The sequence below is a fragment of the Tyto alba genome, unplaced genomic scaffold, assembly GCF_018691265.1.
Source record: "Tyto alba isolate M040663 unplaced genomic scaffold, T.alba_DEE_v4.0 Super-Scaffold_30, whole genome shotgun sequence".
Classification (NCBI taxonomy): Eukaryota; Metazoa; Chordata; class Aves; order Strigiformes; family Tytonidae; genus Tyto; species Tyto alba.
In genome coordinates this window covers 2,144,576-2,162,218 of record NW_024881305.1, presented here as the reverse complement: position 1 = coordinate 2,162,218, position 17,643 = coordinate 2,144,576, and the positions used below count along the sequence as shown (strand labels likewise).

General features: G+C 55.7%; 1 protein-coding gene across 3 annotated transcripts in view; it reads right to left on the bottom strand.

Moving 5' to 3' along the window:
* The window catches only part of SLC6A17 (solute carrier family 6 member 17), a 30,196-nt gene extending 15,905 nt beyond the window's left edge, over window positions 1-14,291 (bottom strand). Inside the window, exons 1-2 of one of the 3 annotated variants that reach the window (XM_032988907.2) lie at window positions 14,199-14,291; window positions 11,959-12,025 (exon numbers count right to left, since the gene is read on the bottom strand). The gene's annotated coding sequence lies outside the window, so the exon portion shown is untranslated. Of the gene's footprint in view, window positions 1-4,464; window positions 4,577-7,162; window positions 7,371-11,958; window positions 12,026-14,198 lie in introns of those variants that run through there. The other 2 variants (XM_042800070.1, XM_032988908.2) reach the window with 2 other exon arrangements.
* Window positions 14,292-17,643: the final 3,352 nt, after the last annotated feature.

The window sequence follows — 17,643 nt, the reverse complement described above, 5'->3', positions numbered from 1 at the left end:
AGGCCAGCTTTGGCCAGGGAGAGCCGTACCAGTGCCACAGCATCTGTGCTGTCACACCAGTTAACACCAGTTTGCCCCCTCGCCACTTCATTCCCAAACCAATGGCACCAGATCCCACGGATGCAGGGCCAGGATGGGTGTAGGCAGGGTAATTTTTGGACCCACGGCGAGAACATGGGTGGGAGCGTGGGTTTGCTGCCAGTACAGTGACAACTGGATGTGCGCGGAGGGTCGCGCTTATACCAGGGACTCCTCCAGCTGTGGGAACGATCCTGCACCGAGGCATTTCAGGGGCTGCCCACAACCCAGCTCAGCCCTGCAGTGCTCACCCCTGCCTCAAAAAAACTTGGGGGCATCAGGGAAATCTGCTCTGCTGGGCTGGGGCTCCCCAACCCAGAAAGTACCACGTCCCTTCTCTCCATACTGGGAGAACTGGGGTCAGACCCGCAGGTCCCACGCCAGCTGGGACCGTGGCGCTTCACTGGCTGAGGAGAAAACACAGAAACCCCACATCTTGGAAAAATGCTTCTCCCAAAGGGCCACACTTGCTTCTTTCTTCTCCCCTCTGTCCCTACTTCCCAGGGGACCCCAGGCTGGTCACTGGCCCCTGGCAGAGCGATGGTGCCATGCTCAGGGACCTGTCCCACTCCAGCTGGGCTGCAGCATCATCTCCTCCTCACCCTGGGAGCTTTCTCCTTTGGTTCAAAGCTCCTACAAGACCCAGGTGGCATCTCACAGGCGACACTACAGAAATAACCCACCAGCACAACCCTTGGGGCAGTCAACCCTCAGCACGGGTGGCCTGTCTCTACCAGGATGGACCTCCCGCTGTCCCCTCTGGTGAGCTGAAGGAAAACTCTCCCCTGATTTTCCAAAGTCACCCCTAGCTCTTCTTTCCTTTGAACATCCATCTTTTTGACCCAATTCAGCTCACAATCCCAAACCTTTTCACAGCAGCAGGTTCAGCCCAGCAAAGCCCATCCCCATCCAGCGCACCGAGGTCCCGACCTGGCATGGGAGGGAAGCAAAGCATCGGCCGTGGGAAACCTCACCCTCACCTTGTTGTTTTTTCACCCTTGAAGAAAGGTCCCTCTTTGCCAGGCTCTGTTCTTATTAGAAAAGCTATTTTCGGCTGTCGGCTGCATCCGTTGCCAGGCAACCGTGTCGGCTCCACATCTTTCCTGGATCCGGCTCCTCCGGAGAAGCCGTTTGAATTATTCCTTCAAGCCTGGCCCAGCAATGTTTAATTTCCTAACGAGGGCTCATTCACGTAAACTGCTCATGGCTCGATCGTGGCAATTACCGGCACGTGGCTGCCTGGGGCTGGAGCATCCTCAGCCAGGACGGGGACAGGCACAGAGGGTAGGGGAGGGCCTCATCCAGCAGCCAGGAAATCACTGGGATTTCCATCGATTTTGGATCAGGCTCCGTATAGATTGGTGCAGACCTGGTTGAATCACCCACGACTTGTTTGCTGTTCCCTCTCTGCTCAGCAGCCACTTAAGCTCCTTTGGAGCAAGGGTGACTCAGACCTTCAAGAGGACTCTTCTTCAAGAGGATCTGGGGGCTAAAGTCTCTCTTTATATAAAGGACAGAGCCTAGAAGACCTAGGATCTGCTGGCCGAGCCCCCAGAGCTCAGTGCCCCATGGTGAGAGCCCCCAAACTGCTCTCCTGGGACAGCTCAACCCCTTAGAGCAAAGCCTGGGAGATGCCCAGCTCCAGGGAAGGTGGTGTTAAGCCAGGACAGCGCAACATGGTCAGGATGGACCCCACAGCATCTCTCTCTGGATCTCCACCTCTCCCCCCCTCCTCAGTTTAGGTCCCCCCCCCCCCAGTGTTATCCGTAGGAGCTGAGGCAGCAGGACACAGTGGTCCTTGAGGAGCAGGTTTCTTCAAGCACCTCCAAAGCCCCAGAGGCTGTCAGTGCCTTGGAGGACAGGAACACACCCAAATAATTTGGGGATAAAAAGGGGTGCTTGAGGCTGCTCTCCTGAGGCTTCGGCAAGGACTCTCTAGGCATTGGGATGAGATGATGGTGAAGGAGCAGAGGTACAAGTCTTCCTCCTCATGGGAGATGCACCCTGATTGAACTAGAGAAGGGGCAAACCATGGTAGAGGTCCAAATCTTGATCCCAGCATGGGTCTGTCGCTGCGTCCCCACTGCTTGCTTGGGGAGGTCCTGCTGTCCCCGCAATAGCTCAGCCCCAGGCTGGTGATGGTGGCATTGGCTAGAGGAGATCTGGGCCCAAAGGAGAGAGGGTCGTTCCCAACAGCGATGCCATGAATGTCCACGTCCCTGCTGGCACCACGAGATAAGCCCAGCTAGAGTCAGCACAAAGCCACCGACCCACACGGCACAGGGACCCGGTCCAGGGAACAGCAAGGTCAGCAGGGCTCTTCCTACTTATTTCCCCAACATTTTGCACCATCCCCGAGGTCCACACCCTTCAGATTGGAAAGCACAGTCCAGATCCATCTGAGAAAGGTATTTCCATTAATATCTTTGATTGAAAAGGGAATGTAATACAAAATTCATCTGCCAAAAATAATAACCACCCTGTGAGAAAGACAAGGCAGATCAGCTGACAATCAGGAGCTTTCCGGGCTGGAGAGAGATAGGAAACCCTTGCCGCTGACAGATGGAGATTCAGCTTGTTTACTTAGTCCTCATGACCTTAATTTTCTTAAATGTGCATTTTTTCTTTCTTTAGAAGACAGATTAGGGTCTTGTAGCGCCCACAGCTTGTAATAACCTCACTGGCACTGCCGGACCAGGGATGTCTTTGCAACAACCACCCTGCCCAGGTAAAACCAGTGTTGATGCCACCCACGTGGATGCCTGGAGAGGGACCACAGCTTTTCCCATATCAGGATCAGGGAAATGACCAGCTTGTGCTGGGGTCAGTGCTGGTTTCTCTAGGGATCGCTTGAGAGCAGCCAACAACATCCCACAGGGCGTTATGAGGGGAGATGTTGGGGAAAGCATCACTGGGTTGTCCTTGGTGATAACTTACCTCCTGCATCTCCCACTGCTCAGCGTCCCTAAGTATCTCCTCGAATGGGATTCCCACTTGCATCGTCCCCAGTAGGTGCCTACATGTTTAACCCTTTGCAGGACCTCGGCCCTCATGCAAAGAAACCATCATACCGAGCCCCACTCCCACACCAGACTCGCTGGCTGAGCCTGGGGCTCCTGCTTTCACCAAGTGACAATCCCCCATCCATGTCCCCCCTGTCCAGGTGACACAGGGGTGGCCTCGACCACTGTATCTCTTTGCGCTGACAGCTCAGGAGCCATGGCTGCAGCAGGCCAAAGGCACATGGCAATGGTTTGCCATGGTACAAGCTGGATTCACCCCACCCAGGGAAGGGGCAGAGACGGAGAAGCTCCTGCTTTGCAACACCCAGGAGGTTTAATCCCTGCCTGGAGGCTCCCGTCAACCCCAGCTGGAGATGGAAACACTCACTGGGAGAAAAGCTGCTATTTGGGATGAGCAAAGACCTCCAGGAGCCAAGGGCACCACGTCCCCCAGCCCAGCCCTGCCAGCAGCATCACAAATGGTTCAGCGGAGGAGGGATGCTCCGAGCCGCGTGTCCTGCCTCAGCCCATCCTTGCTTTCTCAGGAAGGCAGCTGGGGAGCAATAAAGCAGGCTGGAAATGTGTCAGCAAAGCTTTCAGCTAGGCCTGGGAGCACAAAGGCAAGCAGGGAGGAGATGGGGATTTACAGCAGCCTCCGAGGAGAGCAGCCACCAACAGCAAACATGCTCTGGGTCTGAAGGACAGGCATGGGGCGGGGGGATTTCTCCTCTCCTGTATCCAAATCCTACACTTACACTTTGTTTGGGTCCATAAAGGGAAAACTGAGGCAGGAAAAAACACAGGCTGACATCAGGTGAATTCAAAATTAACATTTAAACCATGAGACTTCCTGCTGGTCCCTCCCTACCCCACCACCTCTCATCCTCCAGCTGCGACCCCGCTGTGCTCAGCTTCCAGGCAAATCCCCCACAGCTCCTAAAGGAGAGGGGAAAGATGTTCCTGGCAAAGCATCCAGATCACCGGGCCCGGGGAGATCCAGCTCACTCCATCAAGATCACAGAGCAGGGAAGGGAGGGAAGAGCAAAGAGGCCAGAGGCACAGAGGGATTTCAGGAGGTGGAAAGCTCTTGGGTTCAGGCTGGGGGATTTGGGCATCAGTGTGCAGCTCCCCATCCTCCCCACCACGCACAGAGCCAGGGAAACCTTGCACCCAGGGCCAGGATGTTTGGTGCAGATGGGGAGACTGAAGCAGGGAGGGGAAGGGACAGATCCAAGGTCACCCAGGGAGCCCGAGAAGGAGAGGCACAGGGAAGGAACAAGCGTCCCTCTGTACACTGCAAAGCCAAGCGGCAAAGGGAAGAAGCCCTGAATGCCCATCCCAGTTTTGAGACCAAATCACGAGAAAATCTGCTCCAGGCCCCTACCTGCGGTCAGGAGTGCCTCTGTGATGGGAGAGGGATTGTCCTCGCAGAGCAGGTCCTTTGGGAGGTATCCCACTCTTACAAGCTGCAAGAAACCAAGGGCAGGACCCTCCCAGCAGCATCCAAGCATCACTTCAAAGCCCCAACAAGAGAATTTTGCCCAACACAGAAGCATGTCAGCTCTAATCCCCCCGCAGCCCTCCTCCGAGGACCTTCCCACAGCCTCTGTCACACAAACCTCCCTTCCACAAGCCAAGACCAGCCCAAGATGCCTCCATCTTAAATCTACTCAGCGCTGGGGCTTGTTCCTCCCTGCTCATCCACTCTGGCTCGACAGAAAAGGTTTTTGTCATCTGGGTTCATTATGACTGCTCCCTCTTTCCCCTTCCTTAAATGATCCCTGTTAATTAGTGCCAGGCTCTCCCCACCCTGCCGAGATGACACGCGGTGACTCAGTCCCACCAGCCAAGCTGCATCCTGGTGTGCTCCCTCCCTTACACCCACGCGTGGAGAGGCACAAACTTTGGACAGGGATGGCGTGAGCACATGGGGAGAGCTCGGGGGTGCCTGAGGACAAGGGGCACCCGCAAGAAGCTTTACTGGAAACCGAGGTCCCAGCCCTGGCGTGGGGTTGTGAGCAGCTCAGGGGCACACACCCGGCATCTCCCCGCCGGAGGGGCTGGAGATGCTCTGCGCCACGTCCTCCCCGTGCAAACACTCAGGCCCGCTTTAGCATCATGACACAGGAGCCGTTCGCATTCGCTGATGAATCAGAGCTGCCTCCGCTTCTGTCTTACACCTACCTAAGTGGCTTTCGCCAGCAAAAGCGCCCAGATGTTATAAATAACTCTCAGCTCCTATAAAGACAAGCAGAGGTGGGGCTACCCCAGCCACCCCAGAGGTGGGTGCGTTTCCCACCACCCCAAGCTCAGGATTTTATGCCCCATGACAGGTGGTGACGTTACAGTGACTCTTTTCATGAACAGGTGCCAAAAAACCTTTGGAAAGGGCAGCTTCGCCACTGATGGGTCATGAGACAGACACAACACCACTGAAGGAGGCGAAGCCTTGGCACTTGGGTTTGTCACGAAGCGTATGAGCCCATTGATTCATCAAATTTGGTCTCCTTTCATCTCTCATTTAGTATCATGAAAACATACATCAGCTGCAATGGCATGGCACCATATCAGAGCCAACTGTCATATGATTCCTCCAGGGCTCTGCTTGATTCATCAGATGATCTTTTTCCAGTTAGATCTCCTTGATCCCTCTTAACTCACCCAGTTCAGCTGAAGGTTAGTGACTGAACCCAAAACCAGTCCAGGTTTATCCTAAAAGGCAGCAAATGGGCAGCATCCAAGCCCTGAACAAGCTCTGCTTTTCCCTATTGTAATTCATGAAGCTGCTGCTACATTTGTAAACAAACAAGTCCAAATGCAACCCAGGATGGGGTAAAATCAGAGTGTCTCCTCCCAAGGCAATGGTTTTGTCTGGATGTGCGTAGGTCAGCACCTGATCTAGGGTAAATTTGATCCTCATGACTCGGCTCTGGTATAACTCCAGATTCCCTGCTCTGTGCAAGCCTGAAGAGCAGTGGAGTTACTCCAGATTTAAACCAAACCCTTTTATTCCTATTGACTCTAGCATAGCCGTCTCCAATTTATCCCAGAGGACAGCTCAGACCCACATTTTATTTCCCTTCCAAGAAGCTGAGCTGCAGTCAAACCACCATCCAAGGTTCCTTGACCTAGTCCCGACACCTCTAGAGAAATATTCGCAAGAAACTCTATGCCCTGCCGAGAATAGCTCAGCTGCCGTGGCATTTTGGGTTTTTTTCCTTCCAAGACCAGAAATAGTTGCATCAGCTCCTGATGGTTTCAAACCTCAGGTGCCTCAGACACAAGGCATGAGCCGAGAAGCAGAAGGATTTCACCTTCTGGGTCCTTTACAAGGAGCTGGGACCTGATTTCTCAGCTGGTCTAAGCCCCACGTCCCCGGTGTGATGCAAATCTGCACCTGGCCGAGATACCAGCCCAAAACATGCCCCTTTGGGCACATCCAGAGATGCAATAAATGCACGGAAGGGAATGAGACCTCTCCACACCCAACACTAAGAATTGCACAAAACCAGGACCCCACGCCCCATTTTTCTGCCTCAAAACCAGCCATCCACACTTAGGAAAAGGCATAAAAATAGAAGAGACAATAAACCCTCAACACTTCAGGGGCCAGGAACGAAATGCTTTCTCCTCTTCCAATGTTATTGTCAAGGTCAACCTGGAAGCTGCATTTCTACCCACCCTCAGGCAACCTGAGCCGGGTGGCCACTGCCACCCCCCCGGTGGCTACCCCCAGCCTCTCCGGGGTGGCTTAAACCATTTGCCGTCTCTAAATGTGCGTGCCCCCCTCCACCCCTCGATGCCACCACCCTTAGAGCCACACCTGATGCCTCCAGACTTAAGGGGGGGGGGGGGGGGGCAGGAAATATGTGCTCCCCCCCGAGCCTAACCTTGAGCCCCTTCCCCCAAAACGGCCCCGACAGCGGCGGTGGGGAGGGGGCAACCAAAGCAAGCAGCACCCGGTGAGGCGGGGAGACCCCCACCCACCCAGGAGTGGGACCAGAGAGACGAGGAGACCCCCTTCCCCCCCCCCTCAAGGAGCAGGACCCCCGAGGAGGGGGGGATGCAAAGAGCAGCCTTACCTCGGCGCGGCGGCTCCCGGGGAGGGTGAAAACAGAGCCGGTCCCGGAGAAAACGGAGCAAATTCCCGGTAGAAATTGCCCAGGTTCCCCCCGCCCGGGTGCGGGGGGGGGGGGGAGGCGGAGGCGGGACCGGGCGGCGGCAGCGCTGAGCGGGTACCGGTAGCTGCGAACCGAGCGGCCGGTTTCCTTCACCGCCCCCCCCCCCCCCCCCGCCGCCGCCGCCGCCGCTCGGCGGATGCGCGATGGGTTCGCCCGGCCCCGCTCCCCTTCGCCGGAGGGGAGGTAACTCCGCTCGGCTATAAAAAAAAAAAAAAAAAAAGGGAAAACAATATTTAAAAATAAATAAATAATAAGGGACACGCAGCCCCTGACGCAGGCTTGAGTCACCAAGGCTGCACGTCAAAGCTGGGGTGCCGGGCCACCCCCCACACACCTCTCCAAGCGGGGTTCTTGTATTTAAAAAAATAAAAAATAGCACTGAGTCCTGTCAGGAGGGGTGGGTTCAGTTTTGCCTACCCTGGTGCTGCGGGAAAGGCAAAATCCCCTTTGTAACATCATCTGTCCCCCGCCCAGCAAGAGCGGCCCCAGAGGTGCCCCCCTGGGGCTCTGCCCTGGGGATGGAGAGTAGATTTGGTCCCCCCTTTCCTCCAAGGATAACTTGCGATATTATTAGAGGAGTTGCTTTGTCTCAGGCCACACAGGGACAAAGGGAGGTGGGAGGAGTAGTTGGGACCCAAATTCAGTTCCCCATAATTCAGGCATAAATCTGGAGCCTGCCCCACGAAGGCAGCAGTGCTCAGGGCTGGCCCAAAGCCCAGTGACCCTCAGGGACCCCAGACCCACTGCTGGGCCCAGAGGACACCCCATCTCCAGTCACACCAGTTCCCTCTCATGCCAAAGCTGAGCCCAGGAACACCATGGGCTGGAGCGAGGCTGGGCTAGGGGTGTAAGCCAGCTTCGGAGGATGAGGTATTTGCATTTATTAACCCACCTTTAATACTGATGGTGAAATTCCACAGGCAAAAGAGTCCCACTGCCCATCCCACCAGCACACAGTGGGATATAGTGGCACCAGGTATTTTACCAGGACGAAGGCAGAAATACACATGCACAAACAGCTCTTGGGGGCAAGAAAACCCCAAGTCCATCTTCTTAGGCTTAATTTATCACAGCCAGTTAGGCTGCTTTGATGCAGTAACTGGTAGGGCTCACAGAGAACCCAGGCACACCTGTAGAGCTCAGCCCTCCCCTTTTATTCAGTCCTGTCATCAGAAAACATCTAATTGGGTTAATCAGGAAAGCCAGAGGGCTCTTAGGTTGGTTTACTGGTGGGGAAAAGGAGTTTTCAAAGAAGTTCATTGCTGGTTCAGCACCTGATGGAAATGATTAAGGTCTCTGGGTCCTGAAAACACAAATTCAGCCCATCCAAACCCCAGCAGTGTAGCCTAGACACTTTTCCCCAACCAGTGTGTTGCTGGGGGTACCGGTACCAGCATCCAGCTCCTGGGCTTGGGAAAAACTGTGACAGGAGGAAAAGCACGTTTGGAAGAGACAAACTCCAGAGGATTCAGACCCGCAGCCCCAAACCACGCTCCTTCCAGCTCCTGGATCTCAACGTTTATGCACATTTCTGGCCTTTGGACCCGTTTCCTTTTCCAGCCTATTAGGCACAAAATGATCAATTCTCCCAGGTACTTGGGAGCTCAGCCAGCGCCAGCACCGAGATCCAGCGCCTGAGCGATGGTCATAACTCTCCCTCCTGCCCCTCCGGGAGAAATGAGGCCACACTCCATTAAATCTGCACCTTTACCCATCCCAGGCAGGGGTAAGGCAGCTCGGCACAGCACTTGAGGGGGAAGAGGCATGTCACACTCATGATTTACCACCGTGCAAAACCCCTGGGTGTCTGCTCAGCTTATTGCAATGTCTCCGCACATCTCACAGGGGCTGATGCACCTTGGCAGGGACGAGGGGATTTTGAGGCTGATGGGAGCCGGCTGGGAAGAGATGGGATGTGGGTCACCAGGGACTCCTCTGGTTTGCGGTCAGCCTTCGCGACCTCTCTGAAGACTTTATGTACCCTGCGTTTAAAACGTGGTGTCTTGTGACAGTCCTTGCTGCAGATCACGCTTTCTGGTTGAGAGGAGAAGCGAGCACGGAGGGCAGGGATGCAGCACCCAGGCTGGGAAGAGAAAGTGAGACTTGGAGCCATCACAGCCAGGATGTCGATGGGGTCCCCTGCTCCGCTCCCTCCTATGGGGACATGCAGGGGACAAGCAGTGGCAGGTATTAATGAGGAGAGAGAGAGAAATGTGTCCCACAGCTTGTCACCTCCACGAGGATGCTCCCCGCTCCGCTCCCATATGACTGCCCAGGGGTCTGGATGCAGTCAGGGGTTTGGGACAAAGGCGTGGAGGAGAGGGGCCAGGAGACATCACAGGGCATGGAGGAGCTTCTCCCTCCGTGAAATTCAACCCCGTGCAAGGTTGGTGTGAGATGGACTCTCCCCCGGCTGCAAGGTGACAGCCACTCCCGTGCAGAGCAGCATCAGGCTCACCACAAGCACTGGGAAGAGCCCAGTGATGGGAGAAAGGCCCTGCCGTCTGCAGGCACGAGAAAAACTTCCTAACTTCCAAAGATGGAGATTTTTATCGCATCCCGGTGCTATCTTCATGGGGAGATGGGCACGAGCCTGGGAGGGCTGGGGAAGGGGAGCTGCAGAGCCCATGGGCTGCAAATGCCGGCAGCATAAAGCTCTCTGCACACCCAGAGATTAAACAAAAGAAGATTGGGTGAACTTATTAAAGGGCTCTTGAGCAAAGGGAAATCAAACCACCTTATTAAGCGGGGCTGAACCAGCCATTCAGCTCCCCTGCTCCTGCACATACTCGAGCTGGGGAGGGGGCAGTTCTAGGGTCATGGGAGACTCGATGACACCTTGAGATGTCATAAATCCCCCTCTGAGGATTTAAAGGTCTCCCTTCGGCTGGCCACACACCACTGAAGTGTGTTGCTGGTTGGTAAACTGAGGCACAGAAAGATCCCCAGCAGTATCAGAGCTAAAAATAGCCTAGGCAGGGCTGGATCTGGTCTCTGCCATGAACGTGCACGCTCAGGACCAAAGTTTCAGGTTATGGCCCAGGCTGCCACGCCACAGACAGTGCCAGCACAGACGATGCCACGGACAGATGCAGGAAGCTCTGGCTATGGCTGCATTTGGCTGAGGCTGATTCAGAGACTCGGGCTCAAAAAAAAAAAGTAAAAATACCCCAAACCCATAGAGCCCGGTACTTTTCCAACACTAGCCAGAGCAGCAGGAACAGTCTGGATTAAAGCAGAGCATGAGTAATGCCTCTCCTGGAAGAGCAGTGCCCTGGAGAGCCAGCGAAGGGCTGATACCACGGTCGAAGATAGACGCATTTCCATAAACGCTGGAGCAGCAGCCTATAAATAACCGCCTGAATTTACCGCTGCTTTCATGTGACCCTGATCCCCGCATTTTCGGCTGCCATCTGTCACCATGGAAATGGCATCACAGGGCCACCAACCATTCATTCATAGGACCGGTCCAGGGGAGGGGGCCCAGCGTGGGGGAGGCATTGCCGAGGCTTTTTAAAGGATGAAAGTTGCAATTTGGGAAGGAAAAATACAGTGGGGATGTTTAGAGGGAGCAGGTGAGGATTGGGCGGGTGAGGATGGAGCGGTCCTTCCCAGGAGCGATGCGGCAAAGCCTGCGTTTCCAAACACACTGCAGCCGGGCAGGGGCACTGGAGAAGAGCTATGGGAAGGGAGGGACAGACAGACAGACAAGCCCAGTTGCACAGAGAGCAGGGATGGACGGGCACCTGCAGGGAGCACAGGGATGAATGAATCCATTCCCTGGTCAGCCCCCGACAGTTTGGAGCATCACGAGGGTGCTGCCAGCGTGAGGAGATGCATTTACCACCCTGTCTCCCCCCCCCAAGCCCCAGGGTCCACCCTGTGCCTCTGGGAGGAGATGGCTGCCTTCACAATTTACCTTATTGCCTCCTCCACTGGTGAAAAGGCTCCTAAACCCACCTTTCCCCCCTCCCAAGCAGGGTGCGAACAGGGAGGGATTAATAGGACAGTGAGTATGGAGCTCAGCTCAGAAGATGATTTTCCACCTAAGCTGTCAAGCTGACCTACATTCAAGTGATAATAATCAAAGGAGGATAATGCCTTCCAGTTCCTAAATATGTATTTGACTGCAAAGCCAGGGCCTGTCACAGCTCATTCGAGGCTGGAGCTGCTAACACAGAGGGAAAGGAGCAGAGCCTGGGAAAGGAGAGCCCGGTCTGACTCAGAGCAGAGGAATTTCTGGCTCTTACAGAGCATTTTCAGCCCAAGGATCCCAAGTCCCCAGGCCAGGCTGCTTCTTCCATCCAACGGGGTGAAGGGATGTGCCCAAGGCTACAGGTGAGGCAGTGGCACAGCCGAGAGCCCGACCAGGACATTCCCCTTGGATTTACCCCGCTCATCCCAGAGATGCCCCATCCTCATCATCATGAAGGAGAACGGGAACACTGACGGTGACACCAGTGACCGGTGAGCCTGCACAGACATGGTGGCACTTCTGAGGGCTCTCAAGCCTCCCAAGTCACCCAAGAGCAGGATGACAACCCCGCAGGGTACTGCATCCCCAGAAAGTGGACAAATGCCAGACAGCCCCAGCTGGAAACATCAGAAATTACAGAGAAAATGACCTTTAAAAGAAACTTCTACCATTTATTAGCGATCTTAATGAAATCAGCCTCAGTGCCCCTCTGTGCACTTACCTGTTGACTGTTCTTCTCCAGCACTGCAAGGAGCGGGAACCATCTATTTTTGGCCTGGAGATCATGTCTAAAAAACAAAAGGGTAGTTGGAAGGAGGCAATAAGCTGTGTCTGAGTGCGAGAAGAAAACCACACTGCTTCATTCAGCCCCGGGGGACAAGCATGCAGGGAATAAAAGGGACTCTGCACAATAGAAGGAAAAATAATAAACCCCAGCACAGGCGTAGGAATGAGAACCATGTCCCATCGCCCCTGGGCAAGGGCTCCTAGCAGCGGGACAACACGCTTTAAAGAACTGCTGGTCCTGAGTTCTGGTCTTAATTTTCTTCACATGCCGAGCTGCCATCGGATCAGACGCGGCCGAGTCTGCGTTGTGCAACGGGGCGAATTCATGAGCGCCGGGGCTGGGTGGCACCACGCTGGCTTGGAGTGCCGCGGCAGAGCGGGCTCCGTTTCCAGGTGGTTTTGGTGGCCTGGATGTGTCTTTCTGGATGGGCTTGGAGTGATCTCAGAGAGGGTTTTTTGAAGGCTTTGCTTGTACCTCGGCTGATAGTGCTTTTCGCCCCTGCAGACCCCTGATCCTGCCCCTCACTGCCTGTGCTCTCCAGCCAAACCATCTCCATCTCTGGAGGGTTTTCAGTGGGATAGACCCCAAATTCCCTCTCTCATGGCCAGATCCAGCCTTTCCTGCCCAGAACAGAGGTCTGAGTCAGGCATCTGGGACGGTCTCAGTGCCTGGACCCTCTCTGGGGAGCTGCAGGGTCCTTGGACATTTTGTCCTTGGAAATAAAAACAAACACCCTTCAAATGGCTGCTCAGCCTCACATCTCCTTGCACGGCCACTGTTGGCTGTGCCATTTATTCCTGGAGGAATAGAGAGAGATCTCAGCCTGTCTTTGGGCCAGCTTCTTTGAGAGGGGACGTGTCCCCTTTCTGAGTCCCAAAGGGAGGATACAGCCTGGTGGGGAGGGAGTTTGCTATGGCCTTTTCTGGTGCTGCCCAAACCAGCACATGGCTTGTTCCTCCAACACTCATCCCGACCTTGCAACCTGTCTGGCAGACCCAACAGGGCTCAAAAAAAGTGCCAAAACCAGAGGATTTTCACCCCAATCTACAACCCCTGGAGAGAAAAAGCATGTCCTGGGCTCTTGAGCCAACCCCACCGAGCTGTTCCTCATGCCCTGCCGCAGCCCCTGCCCTCCCCAGGGAGATAACCCTCAGCAGCTTGGCACCTGGCATCGTTCTCTACCCAGCTAACGAGAAGCAGCCAAACTCCAGCCAGCCAGTCCCCACCAGCAGCTGCTTTCAACAGAAGTCACCCAGAAACCGCCCCGGGGGCCGTGCAGCCGCAGCCCCGGCTGCTGGAGAGCAGATGGGAGCCAGCCAGCCACCTGCGGTCCCCGGGTCGCCTGCCACCGGCCAGCCCTCCCCGCTGTCCCCAGCCAGGCAACGCAGCTCCCAGGTCACAGCAAGGGCCAGGGAGCCGCTGGAATAAGGGAGGGGAGAAAGCAAAGCTGCCAGATTCAGCTGGGGGATGCTTCCCACCGGATCCCCAAGGCTCCCGTGAGACTTGGTGCGTGGAGCCCGTCGGCTCCTGTTTCACCAGTTACCATGTGATTTTGCCCTGGGTATATTTTAAGCGCTGCCTTTGACGTCACACCTTCTTCCCCAGGATGCTGCTTTCTATACATTTCCAAGCAAAACAGTCCCCAGATCTCCCCCTCAGCTTCCCCCCATCAAGCACTGAGCTCCCCTGGCCTGAATTTCCCCCACCCCCTGCGGTATCGCCTCCCCACAGCCAGGTCACTCCTTAGCAGCTGAACAAAGCTGAAGATGAGGGAGGTGATATTTAATAATCCCCTTTGGCAGAACAAGGAAAAAGTGGAAAAAACATGGGCTGCGAGATGCCTGGCTCACCTGGCCATCAGACGCGGGGCAGGACTGGTCCATCAGCCCCTCAGGGCAGATGCAGGAATCAAGGCATCAGGAGATGGAGCCAGCCAGGGTGGTGGGCTCACCCAGCTCCCTCTTTCCTTTCGGAGCTGGGTACAAGTGAAAAATCCTTCCCATGCCCCAACCGACCACTCTGCCAAGCTCCATCGGGCCTGACAGGTTCTGCATCAAACTGGGAGCCAGACCCCACCCCATCCCGTCCATCCAGATGCTCTCCTGGATTAGTCCCAGCCCCAAAGAATTGCTGCATCCAGTCCCAGACCAAGAGCAACCCTCCGAATCCCTCACCTCCCAGGCCTGAGCACTTCCAGGAGCAGGATACGGCCATCTGAGGAGAAGGACGTGGGCAGGGATGGAGCAGCACGGCCGCTGCGCTTGTTCCAGTGGCTGGGGAGCGTTTTGCAGCACTGCAGCACAAACACACACTGAGCTCTTCGCTCGCACGTCTCGTCCCAGAAACAGCCACCGTCTGTCCCTGGAGACCTTCACCTGCGCCTCACTTCACCCCTGCATCGAGCTGCCTCGGCTGACCCACGACTGGTGGAGAGCAGCAGAGGGCAAAGATCCAACCTGATTTTTCCCTCCTCCGAGGAATTTTTACCTGCAGCTCCATCTCAGCACATCCCACGGGATCTCAGTGCTAACACCGGGCACACAAGTGCCCCCGTGTCCATTCTCAGAGTTCCCCAAAGTCAGGCTGCCTGTAGAGATGCTGTGGGGATACCCACTGCCCCACGCACAGCACAAACCCAGCCTTCAATGTCCCGTGGGCACCCCTGGCCTGATAGAAACCCAAAACATCTGGCTGAGGGAGCAGGTTTCCTTATCTCAGACCCTGGGCACAGCCAGGTTTTTCTCTTTGAATCCCCTGGCCAACACCCAGCCGGGCATTTCCATGTGCTCTTCTGCATCTCACCTGCAGGTGGGATGTCTCTGGCAGAGGTTCAGCCCCCATCAGAGCCATGCTGGGAAAGCACAGGAGGTCCCCAGGCTGGGAGAGGTCACTCAAAGGACTAAAGCTGCTGATAAAAAAAAAAAAAATCCCATCCCAGAAGTTCAGCTGGAAACGATCATCCACGTGAAGACAAATGGGTTGGGACAAGCCTCCCTCCCCTCCCTCGTGTCCCCCCAACCCTCTAAGCTCCCCGCATCAGGGGGTTTCACCGCACTTTAAGGACAGAGCAAGCCCCAAGGTATGTGAAACACTGCTGGAGAGGAGAGCCTGGATGCCATCCCTCGCCCTCCCCGCTGAGCTCCCATCCATCCACCCAGCCAGCCAGCCGCCCATGGGGCTGCCTCTCCCCTGCCTCAGTGCGGAGAAGCCACTGATGCTCGGCCCCTCCGGAGCCCTCTCCCATCGGGAAGAGCCCCACTGTAGCTGGCAGAAACAAAGGCATCTCCCCCCTCCATTAGCCCCTCGGGGCTGATTATTCTTTTCTCCCACCCAACAGCACAGCCCCAGCCCAGCTGCAACGTGGCCAGGAGGAGGAATCAGGCTGGGGAGAGCTTTGAGGAGCGTTTCTGTCTGGGCAGTATCTCCTGGGCTGAGCTGTGCGGGTCCAACGTGGCCACGCTGCTCCGTCCCACTCACACCAGGGACATGGGCTCGTGCCTTGAGCATCCTGCATTGAGGCAGGATTTGCTGCAGCTTTGCAAGACGTTGGTAGAAGGGGATTTTCCTCCCTAAGTCTCCTTACCTGGATGGGGTGACAGCAGGAGGTGGCTCTGCCAAGGGGAGATGTGCCAGCCACACAGCACGACGGGTGGTACCCCTGGCTGGAGCAGGGCTGGATTTGGTTAGGGTCTGGATTTGTACCTGTTCAATCCTCCCATGTTTCTGGTTTCTTCTCCTTTTCCCCAGAGCTTTCTGTGATGGCTTCAAAGTGGGGGTTCCCCTGCCGTGCCCCATCCCTTCCCCTGAGGCTTTGGCATTGCCTGAGCAGCTGGCAACAGCACTGACATCAAGCAGCACTTGAGATCAGGGAAGGATTTACTCAGGTCTCAGCAAACAGAACTTTCCTCTGTGTTCAACAGTACTCAGAGCTTCGACCACAGCACAGTGGGATCCCAGATGGGACCCCTCAGGTCATCCCCCCACAAAAGTACCTCGAAACCGGCTGTTCGGGGACCTCCCAGGGCATCTTGCAGTGGAAACACCCACCCAGCCCAGCCTCTACATGGGAAACCATCCAAGCAGCAAGCGCCTGTCGGTCCCCATCCCGTCCCCCCCGCAGTATCCCCATGGCTGTCGGCACACGGAGCCGCTGCCAAGACAGCAGCACGCTCCATTGTCCGGGTCAGGCTTTAATCACCGCCACCCGAGAGGGGGTTTGGACACCCAACAAAACTGGCAATGCCAAAGAGACCCTGGAGGAGGTGAAGAGACAAACAACTAGAGAAATCAACCCCCAAAAAAACAATGCATCTTTCTGAGGCCGGGATAAAGCCCATCATCCCCGCTGCAGGGCTCGACCTCAGCTGAATGGCACGGCCACCGCCGCTGAGAAAGGGACCGCGGAGGAATGCGGCCGTTCATGTTTGGGAGAGGGGATTGCAAAGCCTGTGGCCTTTCAAACCACAAGCCCTGTCAGAGACGAGTGCTTGTGGCTCCATTTCAGCTGCACCACCTGGAAATTTAACGCCCGGGCAGAGCCAGGGGAGCTGAGCACAACACAGGAGCTGGGGAGGGGGCTGCGAATCAACGAGAGGGTTGAGGGATGCAGAAGGAGCCTGGATAAAATAGGAACCATTCAACCAGACTGATTTTACAGACATTTTAACCTTCCCTTCTCTTTGTTACCTACAATTTACAGTCCCTTCAAGAAGATGCTCAAAGCTGGAACCAAGGGCACAAAAGATGTGGCACCATCTCTCTGCAGCTGGAGATAGGGAAGATCAGGTGGAACCAGCAGGTCACAGCCCTCATCATGCCTTAGTTTCCCCATGTATGAAGACATGTCCTCACCTGAACACCTGAGCTCAGCAGAAGAGGCTTTGGGTTTACACTGTGCACCTCCTTTCAGGTGGAAATAGGGGCTGGGCGTACAGGGGAAGGTGAGGGTCCTGCTTTGGGGAAGGGTTGGGAAGTCCTGGGGGGAATAAGTCAGCAAAAACAAAGAATAAGAGAAGCCAGGAGAGTGGATGAGAAAGGGAAGAGCGAGGAGGCGGCAGCAGTGGGGAGACAGACTGCACCGACCATCTGCTACGGGTGCTTTTAATTGCCTGGGCTCATTTCAGCTCCGCTGCCTCAGCTTTGCTGCAAGAGCTGCCAGTGATGGGAGCCAGTCCTCAGCACCAGCCTGGACCACAGGAGACACTCAGAGATAGGGCAGGATGAGACCCAGCCCCGGAGCAGCCCAAGTGCAGTGATAGGAAAGAAAGGAGCTGGGGTTTTGCGGGGCTGAGCTGGGGAAAGGAGCATCTGTGCCAAGGATGGGACCAGCCAGGGCTCCATCACCAAACCACCCGCTGGGTCAGGGACCTCCAGAAACCAGCTCTGGCAGAGCCACACTGGAGCAGGGGAAGGAAAAGCTGCTCAGAGCAGTCACAGATGCTTTACTCGACCAGGCAGATGCCCCAGTCCCTCACAGCTTTTTAAAGATGCCTCAATTCAAGCATTCACACTTGAGAAGGCGACACGCACCTGGGGCTGCTGAGCTCTGCTCCAGACTATAATTATCCGCACTCTCCCCCAGCAGCTCCTTCTGTACCAGCTGCACCTCCCTCACTCTTC